The 7,556-nt window shown below is 28.3% G+C and overlaps 1 long non-coding RNA gene across 1 annotated transcript; it reads right to left on the bottom strand.

Moving 5' to 3' along the window:
* Positions 1–4,489: 4,489 nt before the first annotated feature.
* LOC107919682 (uncharacterized) lies at positions 4,490–5,195 on the bottom strand. The gene is made up of 2 exons (XR_001690423.2): positions 5,067–5,195; positions 4,490–4,729 (listed from the first exon to the last, which is right to left on the bottom strand). It is a non-coding gene; the product is annotated as an uncharacterized lncRNA (long non-coding RNA).
* Between the last annotated feature and the right edge of the window lie 2,361 nt (positions 5,196–7,556).

Raw genomic sequence — 7,556 nt, 5'->3', positions numbered from 1 at the left:
AAAGTATTATCAATTCATTTGAAAAATCATCAATCACGTGAAGCATGGGCGCATAAATAAACCTATAGCTACAAAAATAATAGTACATAATTCATTAATTTTATTTCATAAAAACAATAATAAAATATGCAATTAATAAGCATATGAAAATTTTTTACTTCAAAACATGACTTTACAACTCTCAAGAATTATAAAAAAAATGAGTAGTGATGGATATGTAGTCATTATTTTTATTTGAAGTCCATATATTAATTGTAATTGTTATTTGACTTCCTACTTTCTTAAAGACAATCATTAACTTTGTTTTTTTTTTTAACTATAAATCTTAAAAATTTTCTTTTCAATTGCAATTCGAAAAATCATGTTAAAAAAGGTTGGAGACCATTAACAAACTTCTTAAAGCCAACATGGTCAATAATAGAAAGTAGATACTCATGTAAGATTACAACAATAAGTTAACTCTTGAATCATAAATTAGTACATGGTAAAATTATATTTTGATCTCTCAAAAAATTATAATTCAATTTCAATCACTTTTAAAAAAAATTCTATATTCTCACCCTGGCTAGAATTAAACATTGCAAAATAGAATTGAACTGGTAATTGGAATAATATCCAAACTTATACCAAAATAAAATTGAATAGGACCCATAAGGTTAAGCAAAAAAAAAAAACTAATTAACTAAAAACGAAATTGATCTGCGATGTTTGGAAGTTGGAAGGTTTTTGAAATAGTTAGTTTAAAATTTCCAATTACCCAAATTGACTAAATTTTATTTATTTTTATTTGATTTATAATTTATGAACATACTAGAATCTATGATTTGATGATTTATAATGATGATATGTGAATATTACATGTCTATTGTTATTGTCTTTTTGATGAACTGATATTGTTATTCTTACCACTATATTATTAGTTGCATGTCTACTGTCACGGTTGAACCGAATACATGTTAAACATGCCTACTACTACTGTTGAACCGAATACATATTAAACATGTCTACTGTAACACCCCTTAACCCCAAATCGTCACCAGAAGAGGGTTATGGAGCATTACCGGAGTTTACAGAATAATTACACACAATTCCATTATTTTCTTATGTTTGTGTCAAAGCTGTCTTCTTGAGCAGCAGTCACTAAAATATTTATAACTGGAGCTACGAAACTTCAAATTAAGTTCCGTTAATTTTTCTTAAAACTAGACTCATATACCTTTCTACCATAAAATTTTCAGAATTTTTAATATAGCCAATTAGTACAGTTTATTCCTCAAAGTTACCCCTGGTCTGCTATTTGACAACTTCGACCCTTTTTTTACTAAAATTTAATTATCTCATAGCATAGGACTCGGATGATGTTCCCGTTTATTTCTTTTGAAAATAGACTCATTAAAGATTCTAAGCATATATATTATAGCTCATAATTATTTTTATACAATTTTTAATGATTTTCCAAATTCAGAATAGGGAATTCCAAAATCAATCTGACATTATCTCTCAAAAATTCAAATTCATACCAAATTAGTCATATCCTATTTTATACCATAACCAAACCTAAATTTATTTATTTCATCCTTACATTTACAATTTCAAAATGACACACACATAAGACATCCTAGGTACATGCCATTACCCATAATTAACACACTTTACCTCATTGAATTCGGGATCAACGTTCTATCTTTACTTTACCTGCGCACGGAAACAAACCGTACACTGAGTATGGTATACTCAGTGGTATTTCTATAATCCAAACACTTGATAATATAACAATTAAACTTAAAATCACAATAACAAATATAACTATTCATTTATTTATTTTATAGATAAGTTTCATTTACTTACCATAAAAATTCTATACAAGCCATATAACAAACACAACAACATATTTGCTCAATTCTTTTCATTTGCTTACCGTATAAATTCTTTACAATATATTCACAATTCATTTGTATTCACACTTTACTTCTTAACAATATACCATTTTAATTCATTCTAACATCAATCATCATCCATTTGATCTTCACTCATTTCATGAACCTTTTGGTTCATGTTTTTAATCTCATATCTCAATTTCAATTCTCAATTCAATTTCTCATTTCATTCCAATAGCTCAATCAATCAAATTCACTCGATTTATCTTTTCACTTATTTACCCCTATTAACAAGACTCGGACTCTGATAGATACGCGGATTCCTCCCAAACACACCAGAATATCCAACCCAAACACACCCGGAATATTATAAATCCTCCATAACACGCCAATATATCATATCCTCCCAAACATACCAATAAGGCATTAAATGCCTCTTCGGATAAACCGAAGTATATAATAACAGAAACATCTTCTCGGTCGAACTACAAACTCCCATTCACATCACAAATCCAATGGCATGCCATTTGTATCCAATCTGGTCCGATACTGTTAATAAGGTATTTGATTCACTTTCTCAATTTAATAAACCTTTCATCAATATATCATTCTAATAATCACATATATTCACACATTTTCATAATTTCATATATTTTCATTCAATTCAACAAATATATTTCAATTATTCACATTAATTCATAATTCAATACAACTCAATTCACTTTTCAATATCAAATATTCAATTATCACAAATCTCATATATTCATATCAATTCCCTCATATTCCAATCAATATAAATTTTTTTTCAATATAACATTCATTCAATATTCAAATTTTTACATAAATCATATATATATTTCAATCAATATAAATTCAATCAAAATGATTTCAATCAATATAAATTTGATAAATTCATCACATACCAAAATCAATCCATTTCAATTGTAAAATATCATAATTCTAACACTAACAATTGTCATCTGTATATAAATATAATAAATAATGACTGAGTTCAGATTATAGAAATACAAACCGTATTTTCTCGAGCTAACTCCCGTTGTCTTTGCTATTTTTTCTTGCTTAGCCGAGATTTCCCGAGACAACATTAGCTATTAAACTTCCAAACCTTCAAACCCTAATTCTCCCTTTTTCTTTTCTTTCTCCTTTCTTTCTTTCCTTCCCCTGCTTTTCGTTTGCCTATTCTGTTTCTTTTCTTTGTTTCCTTTCTCTTTTTCTTTATTTATTTACTATATATATATAAAATATAATAATAAAAATAAAATATCTATATTTAAAAATCTATTTAATAACAAATATTTATTTAACACTTGTATGCATTTTTTATTATTACACATGTCACAAATTTTACCATACATTTGTCATAATTTAATATATTTATTACATAAAAATCTCATAATATAATTATTTAATTAATAAATATCTTATTTAATATTAAATACTAATATTACAATTGTACACACTTATATTTCACATTTGTACCAATAAATTCATTACAATTGTCATTATTTAATTTATTTATCAAACAAAAATCTCATTATTTAATTATTTAATTAATAAATATCTTTTATTTTAAAATTAAGTAAATATACAATTATATTCCAAGTGTTCAAATACATATATTACACTTGTACAATTTTATCATCACACATTTGTCTTTATTTCAATTTATTTCATAATATAATAACTTAATATCAATTAAATAATAATAACCATAATAATAAATTAATTATTTAATATAAGAAAATCCTAGACTCTTCCATCTTTTGCCGCCTAAATTCATACATTAGGCATAATTGCCTATTTGGTCCCTTTTTATTTTCTTTTAATCTACAATTCAACTTTCATCCTTTATTCAATTTAGTCATTTTTCCTAATTACTCTTAATTAAGCTAAATTCACTTAATTAAAACTCTAATTAACCACTCGATTAACTTCATAAATATTTTTAATAAATATTTTCTAATCCATTTTTCAGAAACAGTGATCCGAAAATACACCTTTCTAATAACCTTAAAGTTCGGGTCGTTACATCTACTATTTCTATATTGTACTGTTACTATCATGTCATACTGCATTGCATGGGGTGGGATGATTGAAAGGAGGAAGTACTTGCAGTTTAATAATCTATAAAACTGATGTTTTATCCATGAATTTATTGGAAACTTTTATCTGCAAACATTGGTGGTTTGTCCACAAACTTATTGGCAGCTTTTATCTACAAATATGTTGTGCATCCACAACCTAATGACAGTTTATTTGCAAACACTGGTAGTTCATCTAGAAACTGAAGTGTTTTGGCTAGAAGAGTTTTGGAGAACTCTTATTCTGCACTGTAGTGGTGGGGTAGAATCTTTTCTATTAAACTGAAATTGCATGGCATTGACATTCATAAGCATGCTCAAATGAACTGTCAAATTCTGCTATACTATATGATTGTTACTGTACTGAAAACTGTTATTATGTATGTTTGGTTTGTTGTTTTGCACTAGTTTACTTGTGATCGGACTAACACTGAGCTTCTTAAGCTCACTGTAATAGGCCAATTTTGGTCTAGACTAAAAAACCAAAAAGAAACAGAGACTAAACCAAAATAAAAATAAGTCCAGTCCATTTACAACAGTCCATACAAACCCAAAATAAAGTTACCAGCCCAAAATGTTACAAAACAGCCCAATACCCAAAAATAATAATAAAACTAGCCCAAACCCAGGGCCCAAATAGCACAAGACGAAAAACATTCTCAGGAAACCCTAGCCCTACTAACCTTGCGCCGCTTCAACAACCTCCACCGCACAGCCTCCGTACCACCACGTACCTTCGTACTCCTGTACCTACGAGCCAATGCAAAAACGACAGCAACAAAGAGACGAAAAGAGAAAAACAGCACAACAAAGAAATTCTTTGTATTATTTCTTTTTTTCTTGGCTATAAAGCCCAAGAGAAATCATTTTGTAACTTCTTCGACAGATAGAGAGAAAATCAATACAAAAAAGGCACAATAGCAATCAAAAGAATCAGATCCAAAGTTTAAAATGTGTCATTTTTTAATCTTTTTTCTGGGATTTCTCTTCGTTTTCTCGTTTCCCTTTTATCCTTTTGTTTGTTTTTGTTTTTACAAATCTATTTTAAATAAAAAGGGACGGAAAATAGAAGGAAATGAGAGCTTACCTGGATTCACTCCGTGGGTCGTCGGTAGAGGCGGAGGTGCATGAAACAACGATGAACCCCATGAGTCGGTCAAGGCGGGGATGGAGAGAAAAGGGAGGCTTTTCTCTGTTTTTTTTACAGAGTGGTGGAAATGGCTGATTTAAAAAAAAGGTTTAAATAAAAGAATAAAAAACGCTGTTTAGGGTTAGGTCTTAGAGACCCAAAACGACAGTATTTTGGCCATGACCCGAGACCCGACCCGAGTGTGGCCAAGATCCACGTGTTTTGGCTTCGATGGGCTATTTGCGTCCCTAGCCCTTCCTCATTCTTGTTCTTTTAAGTTAGTCCTTTTGCTTATTTTTTTATTTTTTAATTTGACCCCGTTGATTTTGTCTTGCATTCGATTTAATCCCTCGATTTCCCAGGGGATGGCAAGCTTGGTGGGTTCGGGATATTTTCCCTATTAACCCCTCGCCTTTTAAGCACATCTTATTTTGGTCCTTGGCACCTTTTTGATCATCTACGATTTACACCCCATATTTTTACTCCGGTTTCAATTCAATCATTGACCTTTTACTTTAAACTGTTTTATTATATATCATATTAAATTATTTTATATATTATCTATTTTTAAGTTCTCTATATATATTATTTATTTAAAGCTGCTTCACATATTATTTATTTTAAATATTTTTCAGATATTTTAAACTATTTTATATATTATCTATTTTAATTTTTTATATGTTATTTAGTCTATACTGTCTTATATGCTAACTGTTTTAAATTCTTTTATTATTCATTGTAAATATTTTTATTATTATTTATTTTTAGATTTCACATATATTATTTTTATTAAACCGTTATATATATATTTATGTATATTATTTATTTTAAATTTTTTTACATATTATTTATTTTAAACTCTTTTATATGTTATTTTAAAGTATCATATATATTATTTATTTTAAATTGCTTTGTATATTATTTATTTTAAATTGTTTTACGTATTATTTATTTCAAATTATTTTATCTTATTTACTTCAAATTGCTTTATAAATTATTTTGTTTCGTTTTCTTCGTTTGTTAATATTGGTATTAAAATGGTGTATTATACGAATATTGCCATTATATGCTTTACAAATTATTTATTAATATCTTCATATTGTTGATATCCATTAACATGACATCTAATTCATGTATTATTATTCTATGCTCCATATTACCTTTTATTTTATTTCGTTTAAATCACATAGTGTATTAAGACCCAATGTGTTTATACGATATCGATCGCTTTATTTTTACTCCAAACAAAATAAATACACATCATTTTAAATTTCATATTTGTTGTTATTTCATAAAAAGAAAATTCTCTAATAAAGACAATATTCCGTGTTTAGAAATTCGAGAGATCGTACCCTAACGTACTGAATTTCGATTTTTCTCGTTTGACCCAAATGACCGAATATCATTTTAAAATTAAAATGCATGAGTTTTGAAAATCAAAAGACAAGCTTATTCTCGAGGGTTTAAAATGTCGTGTCCTAACGTACAAGATGTGACATTTTATTACTTCGGGACAAGAAGGTCTTTAGCATTCGGTTCAATTTACCAAAACATTTTTTGTAAAATTAACATTAATAAAAAAGGAGGATTGTATTTTTAAATTCTTTATGAATTTTCAACTTTCGATATTAAGACATTAATTAATCAATTAGGTACCAATTTTGGGCGTTACGAAGGTGTTAATCCTTCCTTGTACGTAGCCGACTCCCAAACCCTTTTTCTCGAATTTCGTAGACCAAAATCTATATTTTAGTAAAACAAAAAATTTTATTAAAACAATCAATTTACGAGTTGATCCGATCACACCTAAATAAAAAAGATTGGTGGCGACTCTCATTTTTCGTTTTCTTTTTAAATAAAAGTCGATCATTTTCAAAAATAAAAAAATGGTTTCAACTAGGGTGAGCAAAACTCGATTCGACTCAAAAAAATCGAAAAAATTCGAATTTCGAGTTAAAAGAATCGAGTTAATCGAGTTATTCGAGTCAACTCGAATTTTTTTCGAATTTCGAGTTCGAATCGAGTTGAGTTTTCGAATTTGAATAACTCGAATAATTCGAATAATTCAAATACCAAACTATAATATTTTAAATTTTTACCCCAAATTCCCCAACCTTTTTACTTTTCCCTTAAAACTTTTACTCCTTTCTACTTTCCCCAAAACTTTTACTCCTTCCATCCCAATCCCCAATCTACCCAAAATCCATTTCCCACAAAAATTTTACTCTCCCATTTATTTTTTCTCAAAATTTTACTCCCGAAAACCCTCAAAACTTTTTATTTTCTCTCAAAATCTTTACTCCCTCCCACTTTCCCACTAAAATTTTTATTTCCTTCACATCCCACCTCTCATCTACCCCAAACCCATCCCCTCCCCCCCAAATTTTTTTTAATATTTTCCCTCCAAATTTTTACTCTCCCTATTTGCTTTCCCTCAAACTTTTATTC

Source organism: Gossypium hirsutum, chromosome A12 (assembly GCF_007990345.1).
Source record: "Gossypium hirsutum isolate 1008001.06 chromosome A12, Gossypium_hirsutum_v2.1, whole genome shotgun sequence".
Taxonomy (NCBI): domain Eukaryota; kingdom Viridiplantae; phylum Streptophyta; class Magnoliopsida; order Malvales; family Malvaceae; genus Gossypium; species Gossypium hirsutum.
Note: the sequence above shows the minus strand (reverse complement) of the source record. Positions and strands in the feature narration are given on the sequence as shown.